The following is a 22,115-nucleotide window of genomic DNA, read 5'->3' as shown; positions in this document are numbered from 1 at the left end:
GGCTTACTACACTCCTTTGGGACTAACCTATAATCCACAGAGAGTAATAATAAGTTCGTTATCTAGTTCAGCTCTTTGTTGTACATTTAAATGGGCCACATCCATCAGCTGCACTTGTTGAAGTTAAGAGATGATGACATCCCATTCAACTTATTTCATAATGAAACAGTTGCAATATATTGCAGAAGGAACTGTTTTAAAGTCCCGTTTGCTGGTGGATTATTGAAATGGGCAAATGTAGTGTGTGTGTGTGGGGGGGGTGTCAGGGGTTTAAATCCCCGATTTTCTATACAGGATTACTTCTACATTAATGAGCTAAATCGTGGCGCTGTTTATTTCTGTCACGCATACATCACACAATTTGTTCATTATTCATATCAATCTGTTTCAAATATTTCCGGTTAAATACTGCTGTGAAGCAGACAGCTGTCAGAACCAATCAGTGCTTTTTAAGTTTAGCTACCAGATGTTTGCTGGACCAAAATGATTTCCCCTCCCCCTTGCCTAGGACAGAGAAGAAAGCCCTCATATGGTTAGACACCCTGTGCTCTTAGCCAGAGATAGTTATAGGCCGTGACACTGAGTACTTACGTTCACTGTGCATATACATTCTCTATGTAAGCAGAAGGAGTTCAGTACCAGTTGACAAAGCCATTGAGTGCTTTTACTGTCAATAGCTTCTCTTTATTGTAAAGCAGGCATCCCCAAACTTCGGGCCTCCAGATGTTTTGGACTACAATTCCCATCTCCCCCGACCACTGGTCCTGTTAGCTAGGGATCATGGGAGTTGTAGGCCAAAACATCTGGAGGGCTGCAGTTAGGGGATGCCTGTTGTAAAGGGTAAAGGTAAAGGGACCCCTGACCATTAGGTCCAGTCGTGGACGACTCTGGAGTTGCGGTGCTCATCTCACGTTATTGGCCAAGGGAGCCAGCGTACAGCTTCCGGGTCATGTGGCCAGCATGACTAAGCCGCTTCTGGCAAACCAGAGTAGCGCACGGAAATGGCGTTTACCTTCCTGCTGTAGCGGTACCTATTTATCTACTTGCACTTTGACGTGCTTTCGAACTGCTAGGTTGGCAGGAGCAGGGACCGAACCATGGGAGCTCAGCCCGTCACAGGGATTCAAACCGCCAACCTTCTGATCAGCAAGCCCTAGGCTCAGTGGTAGTTGTTAATCAGTCATCCCCCCCCTTAGTTCTGCAAACTTTTAGGGCACTTTGACATGGCCGGATTTATTACGGGCAAAATGACTTCTGCACCTCCAGGTCTCCTACAAAGTTCTGCTGGTGTGGATAGAGCTTGTTTGCCTCCAACTCGCATCAGACCCACCCAGCGTGGTCAATGCTCAGGAATGATCAGAGCTGTAGTCAAATGAACTCTGGATGGGCATAGGTTAGCCACCCCTGCTCTAGGAGATCTGCACCTCCCTTAAAAAAGAAGAAGAAAAGAAGTAGCAGCTTAGCAGTGAGAAATCGCTGCTTCTTCTATTTAAAACTTGCAAGGAAGTTGCACGGCAATGTTTCATCTTTTCCTTACCTGGAACTAGGTAGAATGGTCACAAAAATATTCCAAACATCAGTATGTCTCATCTGCATTGTAGCCCCCTGGTGCCTTTTTCTTCTTTGAGGTACTAATCTGATGAGAATGCCTCAAACATCTTTTCTCTTGGGCTCCTTGAAGAATTATCAGGGTCAGGCCCTCAAGCAGTCAGGCTGGGGTTGCAAATTGCAAGAGGTAACAGTGCAGAAGCTACCACTGAAGGCCCAGAAGAAGTTAGCGTGAGGCAAGGAACGCATGGGCCTGGGCTTTAAAAGGCAGCATTACAGGGCAAGGGAGCCTGAGCTTTCTCCAGTGAGACTAATCAATCAGAATACGGAACACATTTGAAGGCTAGGGCTTTATAGGGATCAGCTGATAAGAGCAGTCAGTCAGGTGACCCATTAAATACTGCCATGTACCCTCGAAGAAGGTAGCTCAGTTTGCCAGGCTTTTCTGAAGTTAAGCTTGGCTGCTGGGATCACAGCTCAAGATTGCACTCCCTTACAAGGCCTAACAGAGGCAGAGAACTTTGTTTCTGGGCAGCATATGCATATTGTTAATAAATAATGTGAATTAATAGACTAGCTAATGGAACCAGCAAATTAATGGCTAAGTATTTAATATCTCCACTTAAATGGTTTTCCACACTGACTATAGCATGCCTGATGGTAAAAAAAAGGGGGGGGGAGTATTCATATACCGTATTGATCAAATGTAACTGATCCTGTAAAAAGGTCAATTATTATTATTATTTTAAAAAAGTGCTGTGGGTGCCAGCACAAAATGGCTTCCATGGGCAGGGGATAAAAGAGGTACCGATATTCTGTATCAGTGAGTACTGTCACCCCCCCAAAAAAAAACACAGACTTGCTGAAAACTATATAATACAATGTGTATCTATTATCTTTCCAAGTTTCATAAAATAGCTTCAGATGGAGGCTAAAATCCTGAGGTACTTAAATAAAATTCAGGACTTGTCCCCTGCCTCAAAAGCATGGATCCAATCTTCTGTTTCTGATCTCATTTGAATATCGTATTTTAAAGAATATTTTCACCACATGCAAAGTTTTGTTCTGTGCAAAAGCAGATAAAACTTTCCCATTTTCTTCAGTCTCAGCATAATTATATTGCCACTGCTGTTAAGATGTGTGCAGCTGGTATGATCTAATGTTTTTACTTAAACACTTTTAAGACGATAAATTATTACGTTCTTATAGATAAGTTTATGTATAAGTAAACAACAGAAAGCAAACCCTGATTCTAAGGTCATGTGTTCTTTAGCAAAAATGAAATGAGTTATATCCCTAAAAAAAAAAAAAAAAAAGTTGCCCACATCCAGACGTGTGTGTGTGTGGTCAGATGCAAATCTATCACTTGCATGCATTAATTTCAACACATGGATATACTTGGATATACTGAAATTAGAAGGGAAGATCTCTGTGTGAGAGCAGTGAAGGGAAAGAAGTTTATTATGGGCTTCTGTGCCTGGAATGGATGACTGGATCAGGGAGAACATATTGTTGTGTGCACCCCAATCTCGTAGTGGCAAGAGTATCAGCGCTTAACCAGTTTGGTTTCCTCGAAATGAAAGCCTATGGAGCCTGTGGTGTCTTTCAGCTGTATGGTTTTATTTACCCATATATACAACATGAGCACACGATAGAAGGGCTCACAGCATTAACTCGCCCACAGATCTTGCCTCCCTATTAGGTTTCATAGCTTTGGATTCAACACAGAGAGGAAGTCGATCCTCTCTGTGTCTCCTTCTCTTTCAGCATCAGTCAGACTCCTGTACAGACCATACCCTCCAACTCCCGGTTAGAAAAATCTGGGATCAGCAGCGCGGCACCGGAAGTCGCTTCCAGACATGTGTAGAAGCAACGTCCAGTGACGGCGCTGCCCGATTTCTGGTGCCCAGACAAGGGCAGAGCAGCACTGGAAGTCACTTCTACGCATGTCCAGACGTGCTCAGAAGTGACTTCCGGTGCCGCTCTGCCCGATTTCCGGTGCCCAGACATGGGCAGAGCACCCAAAATCGGTTCTGCGCATGTCCAGACATGTGCAGAAGGAGCCTCCCTGGTAGGTACTGAAATCCGGGGGAACTGTTTCCTAGTTCTGCTGGATCTCTCAGCAGCTTTTGACACCATCGACCATAACATCCTTCTGGACCGTCTAGAGGGGTTGGGAGCTGGGGGCACTGTCATACAGTGGTTCCGCTCGTTCCTCCTGGGCCATGTTCAGAAAGTGGTGATTGGGGGATGAGTGTTCGGACCCCTGGGCTCTCACTTGTGGGGTGCCTCAGGGCTCTGTCCTCTCCCCCATGCTTTTTAACATCTACATGCGGCCGATGGGAGAGATCATCAGGGGGGTTGGGCTGGGTGTTCATCAGTATGCGGATGATACCCAGCTCTACCTCTCTTTCAAATCAGAACCAGTGAAGGTGGTGAAGGTCCTGTGTGAGTGCCCAGAGGTGGTTGGAGGATGGATGGCGGCTAACAGACTGAGGTTGATTCCTGACAAGACAGAAGTACTCTTTGTGGGGGACAGGAGGCGGGCAGGTGTGTAGGACTCCCTGGTCCTGAATGGGGTAACTGTGCCCCATTCTGGACTCACAGCTGTCCATGGAGGCACAGGTCAATTCTGTGTCCAGGGCAGCTGTCTATCAGCTCCATCTAGTACGCAGGCTGAGACCCTACCTGCCTGCAGACTGTCTCGCCAGAGTGATGCATGCTCTAGTTATCTCCTGTGCCCCTTCTGAGGTCTGCACCTTAGTTGGGCTTATGATAGAATCAACCTTTCTCGGTCCTAAATCTGAAGTGCAGTTATCTTATTAACTCTAGATCGACAGGTGAGACTGGCATCAGAACATGTTTCATGATGCCCAACAATTTATTTCCTCTTGATAACAGGCTTGATGAATATTCCTACAGGATAACCTTGAGAGCAAAAAGACAATAGATTAAAGATGCACTAAGAAAATCCATACAGATAGCTGAGTGAATCCATCAGTGTTAAACTGAGCAGGATCAACCATTTATGGAAAGCAGAATAACCAGGAGGTAGCAGTGACCTTCAACCTCTGTAAGAATTGCAACAGGAAAAAGTAACGACAGGGGAAACATCCAATATTACAGCAAACAGACTGCTAATCAACGCATTATCGATTCCTCATTTTTGTCAAGGTCATTTAGTGTCTTAAAAAATGATCTCACACTAAACCTTTAGAGAAAAACAGAGTAAAATGCTATTAATTATGGAAGACAGTCAATAAAAAGCTGATTCTCTTAAACACAAAGGCAAATCTTGTGTTGTCCTTGATTTATGGTGATAATTATAATGATAAAACATATGCAATTTTCAACAGCCCCTCATTCAAGTTAGGCTAATAACACAGCTTCGAAGGCACATGTAGCATATACACAAAACTTAACTTTTAAGAAAATGTACTTAACACAAGAACAGTATAAAAATAGTCCTGAAATTTAAACTAGCCTTTTGTTGCTACTCTATGTTTCTTTTATTTGCCAAAATTAATAGGAAATTAATAATAATATTTTTGTACCACACCCATCTGATTGGGTTGCCCCAGCTACTCTGGGCAGCTTCTAGCAGACTATACAGAAACACAACAGAACATCACACATGAAAAGCTTCCCAATACAGGGCTCCCTTCAGATGTCTATGGAAGGTTCTCTCTTTGACATCTGATAGGAGGGCATTCCACAGGACGGGCGCCACTACCAAGAAGGCCCCTGCCTGGTTCCCTGTAACCTCACTTCTCACAATGAGGGAACAGCCAGAAGACCTTCAGAACAATGAGAGCGGAGACGCTTCTTCAGGTATACAAGGCTAAAGTCTAGACAAAGATTCACTTCTTAAAAGCATTCATTTCAATCGGTTGCAAATGCATTCCTATGCATTTTAACTGAAACGTGAGCTCCTCTGTATAAGCAGGTAAACCTGCGCATGACTCCTACTTAAGGACCAAAAGAAATTCTCCTCCATGCCTAATCAAGACATCTATCTTGTCATCATGTAGCTGCACGTAGTGATCATCTAAGCATGAGAAGGATCTAGCACAAACTGTTGGGGCGTGTGCAGAGTGCCCATGCAAAACACCAGCAGGATGTGCCAATGGAACAGAAAAGCACTAGACAGTTTGGGGCTGGGCAGTTCCTTTACTGATAGTATAATGCAGTTCCTCAGCTTACCAGTTACATACACTTGCAGTATACAGTACAGCCTTCCCCGCAGCATACAGTCTCCCTGAAGCACTCCAACACAGATTAGGCTCCAGGCAAGAGCAAACTTGCCTCAAACACAAGGGTAGATTGTGCTGAGTCACTCTCACACTTAACTAGTTGCAGGTGCAGGACAAACACACCTAAAATTAACCAGCACATCATAATTAACCCTTTCTTGTCCTTTTCTCTCTCTGCATGCGTAAACCCTAGTACATTAATATATTGCTCACTTTATCCTGGAATCGTAATGTACTATACTAAATCAAACAATTGGGTCTGTCCAACTCAGTATTATTATCAGGTGCATAACAACGGAGGGGCATAGGGGGCAGGCAACCCCTAGCTCCATACTAGCTCCACTCGCATGGGGGCAGTGCCCCTGGCCTGCCCTTCGCCTCCTCCACCCAAGCAGGAAGAAAAAGAGCGCGCTACGGAGCGGGTTGCCAGGCGGCAGCGCCGGCAAACTGCTCTGTAGCGCACTTTGCTTCAGAGCACGTCGGCCACCCGGACATGTGCATGTGTGGACATGTGCAGTTCGTCCTGGTGCGTGTGTCGTGACATCATGATGTCCGCGTGCTGCGGAGCAATGCCCCGCCCCCAGGGGGTGTCGCCCTGGGCAGCCAAGCGGCACCGTTCACCACTGATTATTATGTACACAGACTGGCCACAGCTCTCCAGGATTTCAGACACCTCTACCTGGAGGTACCAAGGAGTGAGTCTGAGCCATTTTGCAAGCAAAGCACACCTCTACTACTGAGTTATGCCCCTTCACCTGCCACCTGAAGTTTTTTTTTAAAAAAAAACTTGAGATGCTAGGGATTGCTGCATGAAAAACAAGTGCTTATTGGCTAAGGCTATTGCCCCCCCCCCTCTTCGAAATAGGCCACTTACATCAAAGCAAGGGAACACATTAAATCCTTCCAGGGAAAATCAGATACAATCTATGGACTAGATGACCTTGGTGGTCCCTTCCAATTCAACAATTCTATGATTTTAGTAATTTCTCTCTCTCTCTGTGTGTAATGATCAAAAATGTTGCAGTACAGCAAGAGTGTGATTGCCACTCTTGGAAATGACTGGCTAGAAGAACCTAATTATGTGGCTTCTTCACATCCCCCCCCCCAAAGTTCTTCCATTCCTTGCAATCCAAGCAGCAAAGATCACATTACCATCTTACAGATTTCTACCCATATTCAATGGTAACAACATGCAGGTTCTTGCGGTTTATTTTCCTTTGGATTAGAAGCAGCAAGGGCAATAACTATTCCTATTTCCTAGCAAAAAGCCCATCAAAATAGACACATATTTTTAAAGTATGCTGCAAGCTGACCTGTTTGTGTCAGCAAAGGCTAAAATCTAACACTTTTGTACACCCTTCTCCCCGGACAATTATTTGGAGAGCGTGCTATTAACATACATTTGCAAGGTGTAGCAACAGGTCCTGAACCGAAGACCTCGCTATCATGAAAAGCTTTCACAGTGTTTGCTTTGTTGTTACCTGAATGACATGGCACTTAATTCTGACAATCTGTCATTTCCCAAGCAACTCCAGAAAGGGCAGTACTCATCTTTTCCATCAAAAGCTTTATGGTGCAGAACTGCCATCTTAATGTCATGTCAATCTTGCAAGCATTTAGATTGACTGTCATATTACTCCGAGGCTGCCAGCAAAGAGAGGCACCTGTCTATAGGGTTTCCACCCTACAGCTTGTATAGCTCTCCTTGATTGTCTTAATATAGGTAGAAGATTGCTGTTTGCAAAGGACATTTCAACAATATCAACAATTAATCACTGGCATGATCCTGACCGTGTTAAGTACTTTAACGACCCTTCAATTTCAATAGCTGAAGTTTAAGCATAACAAAAACAAAGATGATGGGCTAATGCTGCCAATTTCTTCAAAAGTCCAAAATAAAACAAGCAGCACGCAAAGGCACCAAATTCAATCCAGTTTCAATCAAGTATTATTAATCCAAAGAGAAAACAATAAGAGAACCATATACAAGTGCTGACACAAGAGCCAAAATCAAACGTTAAACAGATAGCATGTACAAATTAAAGGCAAACCAGTCTTTATAGTCTTTGAGGCTATCTAGCGGTCAGCAAGTGGCAGCAGGTCGAACGAGGTGTCAATGGTAGTAGACAGGCTGCCGGCGTTTTTTTGCCTGTTTCGCCCATATGACGGGCTTCTTCAGTAGTTCTCCTTGTACTTTTATGTTTAGTGCATTCACTGGTGGTATAAACCAGGTCTTATTAGTATTCGAATTAAGACACTAATATACATATAAACAGAACAAATATCAAAAACAGTACTTACAATTTGTATGAAACCACTTATCTTGGCTTAGGCCACAATGCTCAGGTGTTTTTTCAAAAGGTTCTCTCATTTACATATTCACTGGTAATACAAATCAAATTCTAATTATTGTTTGAAATAATACAGTAATACAATTTCTAAAATACATGTACACAAAAAGAGATACTTACATTTCTTGTATTCAGAGTATTTTTGGTTTGAGCATGTATTGACTAAGCAAATATCCTGTGTTTGGAGCACACTTATATACAAAAAGTTGGTTCACAGGTGATAATAATTAAAGATGACAATTAGGAGGGGGCAGAAGAATGTGAGTACTGATAACACTTACAGTATCTCTATAGATGCGGCTCATGCAATATGTGCCCCTACAGTTTACAAGTAAAAGAAATAAAAAGTGAACATATGCAATATGTGCCCCTACAGTTTACAAGTAAAAGAAATAAAAAGTGAACATATGCAGTTCACTTTTAAAATCAACTCCATGACCACATGCAACTCCAAGAACGTAGTTTATTGCATACGGTGCCCTTGCAACAAACTGTATATAGGCAGCACCACGCGGGCACTAAAGGTACGTATAGGAGAACACAGATCACGCATCCGCAATAAAGTGATGGAAGCCCCTCTTACACCTCATTTTTTACAAATGAAACACAGTGACTCCGATTTAATGTTTTTTGGCTTATGGCAGTACACACCCAAGAAATACCACAAGCAGGATATCCTAAAAATATTGAGACAACAAGAAACTAAATTGATTTTTATGTTTAAGACATTACAACCGGACGGTTTAAACTCAGATCTTGACCTTTCTGTATTCATTTAAACGAACACACTAGCAGTATAACATACAGTAATCATAGAGATACTGTAAGTGTTATCAGTACTCACATTCTTCTGCCCCCTCCTAATTGTCATCTTTAATTATTATCACCTGTGAACCAACTTTTTGTATATAAGTGTGCTCCAAACACAGGATATTTGCTTAGTCAATACATGCTCAAACCAAAAATACTCTGAATACAAGAAATGTAAGTATCTCTTTTTGTGTACATGTATTTTAGAAATTGTATTACTGTATTATTTCAAACAATAATTAGAATTTGATTTGTATTACCAGTGAATATGTAAATGAGAGAACCTTTTGAAAAAACACCTGAGCATTGTGGCCTAAGCCAAGATAAGTGGTTTCATACAAATTGTAAGTACTGTTTTTGATATTTGTTCTGTTTATATGTATATTAGTGTCTTAATTCGAATACTAATAAGACCTGGTTTATACCACCAGTGAATGCACTAAACATAAAAGTACAAGGAGAACTACTGAAGAAGCCCGTCATATGGGCGAAACAGGCAAAAAAACGCCGGCAGCCTGTCTACTACCATTGACACCTCGTTCGACCTGCTGCCACTTGCTGACCGCTAGATAGCCTCAAAGACTATAAAGACTGGTTTGCCTTTAATTTGTACATGCTATCTGTTTAACGTTTGATTTTGGCTCTTGTGTCAGCACTTGTATATGGTTCTCTTATTGTTTTCTCTTTGGATTAATAATACTTGATTGAAACTGGATTGAATTTGGTGCCTTTGCGTGCTGCTTGTTTTATTTTGAAGTTTAAGCATATGCTGTAAAACTGTCCATTTCAGCGGTAGGGAGAAGGGCATTACTGTGACTAGAGTGTTCCTCCCAAAAACTACTGCATGCCTATCCTTCAGGCACCTTGCACCTGACCATTAAAAGCTGCGTCATTCAAGCAAAAGAACTTTATGATTTAGATTATCCATCCTTACGGTCTATTTTTAATCTCCACCCCAATGTAGTAGCCACTGCATACTATCTTCCTATTTAGGGAAGCCACATGTAAACAGCTGTCACCTGGCAGTCACTTTTAATTGAACTGTGTGACAGTTTCCTCAGTTTGGCAACCAAACCAATCAAGAGCCTGGAGTGGCTCCCCTACGTGGAGAGGTTACAATGATTGGAGATTTTTCAGTTTAGGGGGAAAAAAAAGGCAAATGAAAAGGGATGGACTGGAGGCCTACAGAATTATGCATGTGAGAAAATGATGTGGTAAAAGTAAGTAAGAGGTTTTTTTTTCCTCTCCCTCTCCCATTTATTTATTTTGAGCATCTGTACCCCACTCTTCGGCCAGAAAGGCTCCGAGAGTGACTCATACACAATCAATTAGAACAACCTGCAATCTATAATACTACAACCTACAATCTATAATACTAGAACCCGGGTCATTAATGAGTGACTTTGGCTAATTAAACAATTAATTTTAAACTTTTAAACTGTGAGGGGTATTGGTTTTGTTTGTTACTGTCAATAATAATGTTAATAATAATGTTAATAATGTTAATAATAATAATAATAATAATAATAATAACAATATTCAAGGAAGCTGGATGTTGGGAGATTCAGGACAGGCAAAAGGAAGAACTTCTTCATGAAGTACATAGTTAAATGGAATTTGCTACAAGAAGAAGCAATGACAACCAGTTTGGATGGCTTTGAAAAGAGAATTGGACAAATTCAGGAAGTACAATACTATCGTCAGCTCCTACCTACCTACCTACCTACCTACCTACCTACCTACCTACCTACCTAAGGTCCCATGAATCCTCAGAACCCCAGGTGATCTTTTCTCTTCAGAGAAGCAGCTTGTGGGGACCTTACACCAAGAGTTTGGTTACCCTTTCTATCACTGGATACCATTTTCTTTGTTTTCATTTCATGTTTCTGACCAGTTCAGCATCTCACTCCTCCTTTCCCCTGCACAGTTTCTGCTTCTATCTGCCCTCCCTCCCTTCTCACTAACCCATCCCTGTGGTTGGCAGCCTACAGACCCTCTTTTCTACTTCTCTTATCTTTCCTCACTTTCAGGATGCTCTTTGTGGCAGCCTTCGTTCCCTTTGTAATCTGTGCCCCTCTCCATAGCTGCCAAGTTCTCCCTTTTTTTAAGGGAAATTCCCTTATGCTGAATAGGCTTCCTCGTGAGAAAAGGGAAAACTTGGCAGCTATGGCCCCTCTCCCTCCTTGGTCATAACCGCTCGTGTCTCTTTCTTCTCTCACACTTTTCCTTTGTCTCCTCTGTCTTCTTCATCTTCACCCTGGCCCCCTTCTCCTCCTGCTTCCCACTGGTACCAAGAGAGGAAGCTCTCTGGCACTGGCCTTCAATCTTCTGGATGCTCTCAACAACTCTGCTTCACCCAGTATTCCGGCTCCAATGCCTTAGCCTCAGCTGTGCATTGGTCAGCCGCATAGGGTGCAACATCACCCATCAGCATACCTTCACAGCTATCAATGGCTGTTAGTCATGTTGGCTATTTGTTACCTCGTGTTTGCTCATGTTCCTTCTTGTAGGCATCCCATTTGCACCGCATTGACCACTGTGAGAACCAAACTGGTAGGCAGAATTCTTCTTATATTCTTATTTATTCACATCATGGATAATTATCCATGTCATGTGAAAAGAAACCTTGTGTTTTACTGCAATGCCATTGCAGTGCTACTGAAGGATTTTTTTTATTTTGCAATGCCATTGTAAGCCTACAAGAATGTACATTGGGGTGGCATGGCAAAGGCAGGTTTTCACTTTTATAGGCTTCTGTAGACAAATAGTAACTTGCCATTAAAAGGTAGTGCTACAGGTTGCAATTTAATGAAGGCCATCTCAAATCTCTTCCCATTTCCACTCCACTCTGGAGAGGCAGGGTTAGCAATTAGCACGGACAAATGAATTGTGTATAGTTCTGTGTGCCTGCGTGCTGCTCCTCCTAAGTTGCACGGAAAACTGGAAACTTTGAATGAAATGAGATTTTCAGCAACTCTCTTTGGAGTCTCCTAATAAAGCAATAATTACATATTTTTCCCTGCCAACATGACGAGTGATAATATGCTCCTAAGAGTTGCATGTGCCTCTCCATAGAACAATAAGTATTAACCTCTGCCTTGGCCTTTTGATTGCAGAGAAATACTCTCTTTTGTTGCACGTAAAAGGAAAACATCATTATCTACTGTCCCTAAGGTGCCTTAAGTGGAGAGGCAAAACCTTCTTTGAAAATAATTCCAGTATTAGTAAAAAAGCCTGAAACCATAAAATTATCTTGCATTATTTATCTAAAGAATTGAACCATTTTCTGGCAAACATACAGCTTTTCTTTTTCATTTTGCTTACCACCAGAACATAAACTTTTTAAAAAATAAATAAATCTGAGTTTAAAGTGTTAAACCTCAGTTAAAAGCATTTAATGCTTAAGTGATACTTTAAATAGACTTAAATACCAGAAGAAACAACTGGTATTAAATCTTTGTGAACCTTTCTCTGATGGTGGCTATCAGTTGGCTGATGGAAATTCATTCTCACAGCAATCAAATTATAATTAAATTGTGCAAAGATTTAATCAGATAGCACAAATGGCTACTGCAACTGTTTTCTCATTAGCCCCCAAACCTTTATGCTGTACTTGTATAAAAGTTAAATTAGTACAGTGTAGTTGTGATCTTGTCCAGGGAATACGTTTAACCTTGGAGGCATACTGTGCTTTCCTTATAGAAGGAGGTTTTAAACCCCCCCCCGCCCTTTAGAAGGTTGTGTAAATAGGATTTCTGTAGTATTTTGAGAAAAGGACCGAAGAGATCATCACATAATAGCCTCTTTGGAAACTGAATCCATCTAAAAGCGGTTTATGAGGTACATTCAAGTAATAACAAGTCCATCAGTCACTCCCCAGACTCCTTTCTTGAAAGACTTGCATGAAATCCTTCCAAAACGTATTTCAAAAAGTTTCATGCCTCATTCCTGCAAGGGCAATCTGTATATCAGGGATGGTGATCCTCTGGCCCATGGGCCAAAGCTGGCCCACCAGACTTCCCCATTTAGTTCAGGAGCCTGTTTGCGGCAAGCCATGACTACCTGCGCTACCTGTGGGGCAGGTAAGTCTGGAGCTTTGCTGCAAAGACCTTTGCAAAGAACTTACCAAGCACCTAACAACCAGTTGTTGTTAGGCTCTTGGGAAGCACTGTGCAATACACTTGGCAAACCCTGTGCTCAACACTTCCCAAGGCTTGCAATGCTTGCTCAACCCTGTGCATAGTGCTCCCCAAGCACATGACAATCAGCTGTTTGTTAGGCATTTGGAAAGTACTAGTCTGAGCAAGCCCTTCAAACTATCTCCTCCCCCACCCCCCACTCCTAGGGCCAGCTTTGACAGGTTATGTCAGATAATGGACAGGGAATTCCTGCCCATCACTTGAAGTTGGCCCATAAGGCTCTGTGAGGAGATAGAGATCTGGGCCATTGGACCAAAAAGCTGTACACGTAGAAGGCCTCTGTGCCTGGATGAACTTTTGTGGTCCTGTAGTATGGAAAAACCTAAATTTCCTATAGTTGGACATACATATGGGCACTCCATCCATGAATGCTGGCCAAAAATATTATCAGAAGGAACTAAGAGTTTTAAACTTGATTTTTTGAGCAGGGTAGAAAAAAACCTGAATTCAGGCATCCTTTTCCCCAATGTCAAATTTGACAATTATATGGGTAATTTATCTGTGGTTTAAATATTAGTGTTTTCAACATAGGCCTGGACTGAATCCTACTATGTGTTATGTACCTTGTACTCCTAGAGCAGGCATCCCCAGACTCCGGCCCTCCAGATGTTTTGGACTACAATCCCCATCATCCCTGACCACTGGTCCTGTTAGCTAGGGATCATGGGAGTTGTAGGCCAAAACATCTGGAGGGCTGCAGTTTGGGGATGCCTGGTTTAGAGAAATACCCTCCAGTTTTGAAGGTGTGCGGGAGGCTGCAGGAGAGGAGAGAGGCAGAGAAAGCAACTCTGCTGCGCTAGCAGAACAGAAACACAGGATATAGCCATTAGACTGGATCATATCATGTGTCATAAAAGTTCAAAACAGACTCAACTTAAAATAGCTTTTAAAAAACCCTCAAAACTGTAGGGTTTATAAAAACCATGCAAAGTTTAATGGTATTTTAAAATTGGTGTTCACTTAAAAGCAAGCATTTTAACCCAATGATATGAAGAACTGATCTACAGTTTGAAATAGTTGAAAATAAGCTAGCTAATACTGTAAAACAAAAAAAGTACTGTATATTGTAATTTGCACTTCTTACTTAGATCCCCAAACAAAAAAGTACTGTAATAATAATAATAATAATAATAATAATAATAATAATAATAATAATAATAATTTATTATTTATACCCCGCCCATCTGGCTGGGTTTCCCCTGCCACTCTGGGCGGCTTCCAACAAACGTTAAAATACATCAAACATGACAGATAAAAAACTTCCCTAAACACGGCTGCCTTTAGGTATTTTCTAAATGTCAGGTAGTTGTTTATCTCTCTGACCTCTGGTGGGAGGGTGTTCCACAGGGCGGGTGCCACTACCGAGAAGGCCCTCTGCCTGGTTCCCTGTAGCTTTGCTTCTCGCAGTGAGGGAACCGCCAGAAGGCCCTCAGTGTCCGGGCAGAACGATGGGGGTGGAGACACTCCTTCAGGTATACTGGACCGAGGCCGTTTAGGGTTTTAAAGGTCAGCACCAACACTTTAAATTGTGCTCGGAAACGTACTGGGAGCCAATGTAGGTCTTTCAAAACTGGTGTTATGTGGTCTTGGCAGCCGATCCCAGTCACCAGTCTAGCTGCCGCATTCTGGAATAGTTGTAGTTTCCGGGTCACGTTCAAAGGTAGCCCCACATAGAGCGCATTGCAGTAATCCAAGCAGGAGATAACCAGAGCATGCACCACTCTGGCGAGGCAGTCCGCAGGCAGGTAGAGTCTCAGCCTGCGTACCAGATGGAGCTGATAGACAGCTGCCCTGGACACAGAATTAACCTGTGCCTCCATCAACAGCTGTGAGTCCAAAATGACTCCCTGGCTGCGCACCTGGTCTTTCAGGGGCACAGTTACCCCGTTTAGGACCAGGGAGTCCTCCACACCTGCCCGCCTCCTGTCCCCCATGAACAGTACTTCTGTCTTGTCAAGATTCAATCTCAATCTGTTAGCCGCCATCCATCCTCCAACTGCCTCCAGGCACTCACACAGGACCTTCACTGCCTTCACTGGTTCTGATTTGAAAGAGAGGTAGAGCTGGGTATCATCCGCATACTGATGAACACCCCGCCCAAACCCCCTGATGATCTCTCCCAGTGGCCGCATGTAGATGTTAAAAAGCATGGGGTAGAGGACAGAACCCTGAGGCATCGCACAAGTGAGAGCCCAGGGGTCTGAGTACTCATCCCCCACCACCACTTTCTGAACACGGCCCAGGAGGAAGGAGCGGAACCACTGTATGACAGTGCCCCCAGCTCCCAACCCCTCTGGATGGTCCAGAAGGATGTTATGGTTGATGGTGTCAAAAGCCGCTGAGAACTAGGAACTAGGAAACAACTCTCACCTTTGTCCCTAGCCCGCCGGAGATCATCGACCAGTGTGACAAGGCAGTTTCATTCCCATGATGAGGCCTGAATCCTGAGTGGAAGGGATCCAAATGGTCCGCTTCTTCCAGGCGTGCCTGGAGTTGTTCAGCCACCACTCGCTCAATCACCTTGCCCAAGAATGGTAAATTTGTATATTGTATATTGTAATTTGCACTTCTTACTTACCCTGAGCCATTTGGGATAAATTAGGCTTTACATCAAATAGGCAACAACTACATAACAATATATGAACTGCTTGCACTCATCCAGCTCACTGACTATATCTAGGAAATAATTACAAACATTTCTGCCCATTAACACCATATTAATTATTTTCATTGTCTCATTAGTGGTTTGTTTATGACAGATTGGGTTGACAAGAATGCTGATTGTCAATGCCATTACTTGATAATGTATTTACTGGCATAAACTGCTTCATTATAGATCGAATCACCTGTATTACACTGCTGTCTAAATTGAGCTATATGACTTACAAAAAAACATTGTGTTAGGATTATCGTGGGCCTAGAGACTCTCTAAATATGCATGTTGCTCTCTTTAGAATTGTTCAGCTTTTCACCCCCAGGGGCAACATCTTGAGCCCCACACCAAGGTTAGGAACATAGGAAGCTGCCTTGCACGAAGCCAGGCCATTGATCTATCTAGTTCAGTGTTGTCTACACTGACTGACAGCAGCTCTCCAGGTTTACAGACAGGGCTCTTTCAGCCCTACCCGGAGGCTCCTAAAGATTAAACCTACAAAGCAGGTGGTCTGCCACTGAGCTGTGGCCCTTAAGGAAGAAGAGTCCTAAGCAGGACCCCATGAACCACGAAGAGTTGCCACCAGAAGGAAAATAGTAGCTGCTACTTGTGTGTGAAGGAAAGCATTTTGCAGGCAAACAGATGACTGTCTGGATGTTAGCCATTATGCAACAGCAACCAGTCATTTGCTGGAGCCAGCTTTTTGCTGATTTTGTGTTTGAAAAATCAAATACAAATGTGCATGTTCTGATCCAAAATAAACTCGCTGGTAATGGAAAGATTTGAGAGTCATAAGAAATAGTACATGGTATTAAATCAGTTCTGGATGTGATTGCATTCTACATCAAATTTGCTGCTGGAGTTGGCTTATAGATAGAATTTTCTTATGGAATCACAACCTTTTGAAGCACCAAGTGCTGTTATTAAATCTGCTCTCCCATATCCATGCTTTCTGGGGGGAAATGTGTCATCTTCTGATCTGCCTAGGATTATTCATGCTCGGGCTTATTGTAAAAAAAAAAAATCATTATAATCAGCTTTGAGGATTTTTTTAAACATTGAAGTATTATAAACATTTTAATAACAATAAAATAATTAACATTATTAATACCAGCAGAATCTATTTCTGCATTTGCACTGCAACTTAGTAAATTTACATAGGGACACATTTACCCTAATGCCATGAAGGCATACATATTTTGTTTTAATGCAAGTACAATACATATAATAGAGTATTTATAGTCATAATAAAGAATGAATGAGTCCCTATAAATGCACACTATGACTGGATGCATTATTTACAAATGTTATATTTTGCATCATCTTGACATTTGACAGATTCTAAGGGCTATGGCAGCTATGCTTCAGTGAGTAATAAAAGCACTTACTCCTGAGCCACCGAAATGAATGCAACAGCTTTAGGAAACTTACAGGCAAAATATTTTTCAGCTGCTCAGGGGCTGTATACACATTCCATTTGTATAAGTGGAAAATAGGCCCTAAGGGTCACATCTATTGCTCGGTCAAATCAACAGGTCTTTTATAAGTTAGCATTCAAACATCCTTTTATAGATAAGGGGCATCTTACATTTGGTTCCATTTTCCAAACCTCCTTGGCTTTGCAAAGTCTAATCTACTCATTAAGGATGCAGTTTCCTTTACAGTTAAGTATACTTAAAACTCAAATGGAACTTATGCACAAATTATTTGTGCAGGACTGCAGCCTGAGAGATTTGCAGAATATTCTTTTGTTGGGTCCGCCTTTGCTTTAGAACAAAATTGAACAGTTTATCACATGAAGCTTCCTTCAGTGAATTCTAGGCATTGGTCCATAATAGGTAAAGGTAAAGGACCCCTGGACGGTTAAATCCAGTCAAAGGCAACCATGGAGTTGCGGTGCTCATCTTGCTTTCAGGCCGAGGCAGCCAGTATTTGTCCACCGACAGCTTTCCAGGTCATGTGGCCAGCATGACTAAACCACTTCCGGTGCAACGGGACACCGTGATGAGTGCCAGAGCACACAGAAATGCTGTTTACCTTCCCGCCACAGCAGTACCTATTTATCTACTTGCACTGGCGTGCTTTTGAACTGCTAGGTTGGCAGGAGCTGGGACAGAGCAATGGGAGCTCACCCCGTCGCGGGGATTCGAACCTCCGACCTTCCGATCAACAAGCCCAAGCGCCACCCACGTCCCTATTGGTCCATATAGTCCAGTACACCATTCATGCAGAGTCAAGGCAGCTCTCTCTGGCAGAGGTCTTCCTGATCTTACAATGATTTTCTCCCTAGACTGCAGTCCCTCATTCTATACTAAGCATGGCTCTGGAGTATCCTATGACTCTGGGAAGAGGGGGGTAAATTAGCAACTTCCCCATACATGATGGAGATCTTCAGATCCCCAACTAATACCAATACAGTTACGAACTTAATTCATTCCAGAGGCCCGTTATTAAACTGAAACTGTTCTTAACTAGAGGCATGCTTTCACTAATTTCCGTTCCCATCCTGGGGCAAAGTTCTCAACTCGAGGTAACTCTTCCAGGTTAGCGGAGTTGGTAACCTGGGGCGTTTGTAACTCGAGGTACCACTGTACTCACCTTGCATTCAAGGCCGGTCTGAGATATTTTGCTGCTGTAGGCAAAACCCAACAACACTGCCTCTGCCCCACCCCATAAATTGGTTCCCACCGCGCCCCCTCCCTGCCCCACCATTGCACCCAAACTACTGCCACCCGTCACTGCAACTGTATCTTCACCTGCAGCCGCACCCATGCTGCAACCACAATGCAGCAGTAAGGTCAGGGCCGGCTCTACGTAGCCCCCCAGTGGCGCAGTGCACCATGGCGGGGGGCTGGTAAGCTGGGTGCCGACCTGGCAAGGAGGGCGCCATGCGGCGAAGCCGTGCGGAAACCAATTGCGCCCTGCGAGGGCGGGGCGGGCGGCGGAGCGATCTCCGCCCCTCAGCACCAGGGCGCACGATCTGCTCAAGACGGCCCTAAGTGAGGTGCAGTGGGTGCAGCAGTGAGGACAATGTTTCAGCAGTGCTTGAAGCCCTGGCAGAGACTGGCAGCGGTGCAGCGGTGGGGGTAAGATCTGAGACAAATAGCTTCACCTTGCCTCATGCAAGGCCATAGCTGTCAACTTTCAGATTTGAAAATAAGGGATCAGCAGCCTCACCTGTCCCGGGGACAGTCTACAGTATATCTAACAATCCAGGATAGCAAGGCGCTGGAATAAGGGAATTTCCAGCAATAAAAGGGAAGGCTGACAGCTGTGGCTTGGAATAAGGGAGTTTCCCACACAAAAAAGGGGAGGGTTGACAGCTATGTGCAAGGCTGCCCCCATAGCTGCCAAGTTATCCCTTTTTTACAGGGATTTTCCCTTATGCTGAATAGGCTTCCTCGCGAGAAAAGTGAAAACTTGGCAGCTATGGCTGCCCCTGCTTGTGTCCCATGTTCTCCTCCAGGAGTAGAAACAGCCCTCCTGCAAGCAGAACTCAGCTTCCATGAAAAGGAGTCCCTTGTGCAGTTGATTAGGGCAAGAAATTGTAATTTGTCAAAGACCATTCATGGCTGAGTGTGGAGCGGTTCTTCTTATCCAAATCCAACATCCCAGTCACTATACCACAGTAGTTCTCGCCTTGTCTGCACAGCTGTAGGTAGAGCGGGCCCAATCATGATTAATGGGCTTAGCTTACAAAAGTTTATCTTGTACTAAGAAATACCTATCAAATTCATTGTATGAACTGGATAAAGTGAAAATTAAATCCTTTCTCGCACACTCTTTCTAGTTTTTATATTGTATATGCATGAAACATGGACAGAAGAAATGCGGTCCATATTTGCTTTCACATATATAAGCGGAGATTTGATTTAATCAGTAGCTGAATGGCAGTAAGAGGAGATGTTTTGCTGTTTCAAATGGGATGCGGAAAGACAATGGTGACTGCCAGCTGAGTTGATGAAACAATGATTACAAGCAAAAGACATCTGATGTAAGGAGCTTAGCATAGCAATACTGAACAGCAAAAGAAAGGCATTGTTTGTTGTTCCAGAAAACACATAGAACAGTGATTAGCAATGGCAGCAGATGAACTGTAATTCAGTAGTGTTTCTTCAACAAATTTATTTATGAGGCTATACATAAAAATGATCATGTACATGGTGTGGCCCTTCATATATATTTTTGCTATTTAAAACCAAAGGGGGGGAGTGGAAAAGAGGATAGAGAAAGAAAATGGTTCCATTTGGAGATAATGTTAAACTGCAGAGTTCAGTGCTACATGAATAAGCAATGGGCTTGAACGCTCCCCATTTTTCTTTGCCCCTTCTAGCAGCCCCCTCTAGCTACAGTTAGAGTAGGCTTCCTCAACCTCGGCCATCCAGATGTTTTTGGCTTACAACTCCCATGATCCCTAGCTAGCAGGACCAGTGGTCAGGGATGATGGGAATTGTAGTCTCAAAACATCTGGAGGGCTGAGGTTTAGGAAGCCTGAGTTAATAATAATAATAATAATAATAATAATAATAATAATAATAATTTATTATTGGCCAAGTACATTTTCGAACATACTAGGATTTGTTTCGGCTACATTGCAATGTAGACTTACACACACTGTTCCACTCACAATACAAATAAGCAAAGAAACCCACCCATAATTGACCTCCCCTTCAGCTATACATCTACAAATTTAACAATTTAATGGCACAAGGGAAAAAACTGTTCCTGTTAGAAGGACAAACTGTGATTAGTTTGAGCTACAGTTTGCATAAACAAGCCAAATACAAACTGTGGTTAATTAGAAAGGAAAGCAACTGCTTCCAACTGCCTCTTCACACCTGGGGTGGATCGACATACATCAACAAAATGCTATAAATAAGTCAGAAATTAGATCGTTATAACAAAAAGGGAAAAAAACACTATGGAAAATTGAGTAGATTTTTTTTCTGCTCTCTGGAGCCACCTGGTGTTGCATGTTCATCACACATTCAAACAGTTGCTTTTTTACTAATGTAGCTGAGGCGCTGTTGGGGAAAGGAAGCGGTGATGCAAAAGCAGACTAACTATTATCACTAAACTATGGTCTAGCATTAAGTCTGATCAAGATGAAAGGCTTGGATTGCTGAAAGGGAAAAATGGAAATAAAAAGAAGATGGGAATCAAGATTTAGCAGGGTAGCAAACAATGTGAAGAGATGGACAGACGGCAGTAGAAGGTACCGGTAGTCAACCAAATGAATTAAACGCACAACAAATTCTTTAAAAATATATATTCATTAGGAAATTGTAATTAATTTGTCAAATATGATTCCACAGGCAATCTTTATTTGACTAGCTTTATTATGTTGATTGCATACCTGCTAAATATGTTTCCCAGCTAGATAATTGTCATAATTTGCATCCTGAAAGAGCATCTCTGGAACACAGAGAAAAGGTATGTGTGTGACACGGATAACTCAGGGTTTTTGTGTTGCGCACCCCCCCCCCCCAATAGTAGCTTCAGGGTTATGGCCATGGCAGGAGAGGAAAGGATTAGCTGCCTTCCCTTCCAACATGTTGTATTCCTGACCCTCATCCAGTGGTGTGTGTGTGTGTGCTGCCATACCTGCTTTTAAGAGTAAAATAAAGTTTGCTGTAACCTGTTTAGCATCAGGTGGAAGTTTGGCCTTAAGATGGAGAGGTAAGTTCAACAGAAATGTCCTCTATCTTTCAATGGTATCCGGTTATGCTGCTGTTGATGGTCCTGATGGGTCTGTGATGCACTTTGACGAGGGCGAGCAGAGTTTGGGTTTCCTCCAGAGTAAGAGCCAAAACCCTGTAAACGCAACATGCGAATATAGTCCGGGCTTTGGTTAATGGATCCCACTTTTGGTGAATTATGCAGGTGGATGGTAAAAATCGGACAAATGGCCCACGTGGCCTGGGTTAATTCACGTTAGTTCCAATTGCCGACCAGACTTGCTCCATGAGATGCTTGTACAGGTAGATATTAGGAATATAGGGATCAAACAGCATGCCTTGTTATCAGTGTGCATGTTGTCACAGCTTCTCAGCGAACTATGACTGAGATGTATTAGTAGGTCAAGAGGAGAAGGCTCTTCAATTTTTCAGAGCCCTAGAAAACAGCTGACATTTGAAGGAGACCTTAGGCCTAGCAGGAGGCCAACTCAATTGTTTCTCGTTCCCCTCCCCCGTATTCCAAAAAGAGAGAGAAGAAAATATATATAAATAAATAGACACGGATTCCATTATTAAAAGACTCAGGGTTTATGCCAGACACCTGCCCTCTGTTTGTTTTGTAT

At 42.9% G+C, this 22,115-nt stretch overlaps 1 protein-coding gene and 2 long non-coding RNA genes across 4 annotated transcripts in view; 1 reads left to right on the top strand and 2 right to left on the bottom strand.

Moving 5' to 3' along the window:
• Positions 1 to 22,115, bottom strand: part of DGKB (diacylglycerol kinase beta) — a 217,910-nt gene that overhangs the window by 71,045 nt on the left and 124,750 nt on the right. The window lies entirely within an intron of this gene.
• Positions 7,722 to 8,513, bottom strand: LOC148684239 (uncharacterized). Its single transcript, XR_015946363.1, has 2 exons — positions 8,103 to 8,513; positions 7,722 to 8,015 (listed from the first exon to the last, which is right to left on the bottom strand). It is a non-coding gene; the product is annotated as an uncharacterized LOC148684239 (long non-coding RNA).
• On the top strand, positions 8,517 to 9,687 carry LOC148684238 (uncharacterized). Its single transcript, XR_015946362.1, has 2 exons — positions 8,517 to 9,306; positions 9,394 to 9,687. It is a non-coding gene; the product is annotated as an uncharacterized LOC148684238 (long non-coding RNA).

Source organism: Zootoca vivipara, chromosome 11, assembly GCF_965207765.1.
Source record: "Zootoca vivipara chromosome 11, rZooViv2.hap1.1, whole genome shotgun sequence".
In the NCBI taxonomy this organism is placed as follows: Eukaryota; Metazoa; Chordata; class Lepidosauria; order Squamata; family Lacertidae; genus Zootoca; species Zootoca vivipara.
Note: the sequence above shows the minus strand (reverse complement) of the source record. Positions and strands in the feature narration are given on the sequence as shown.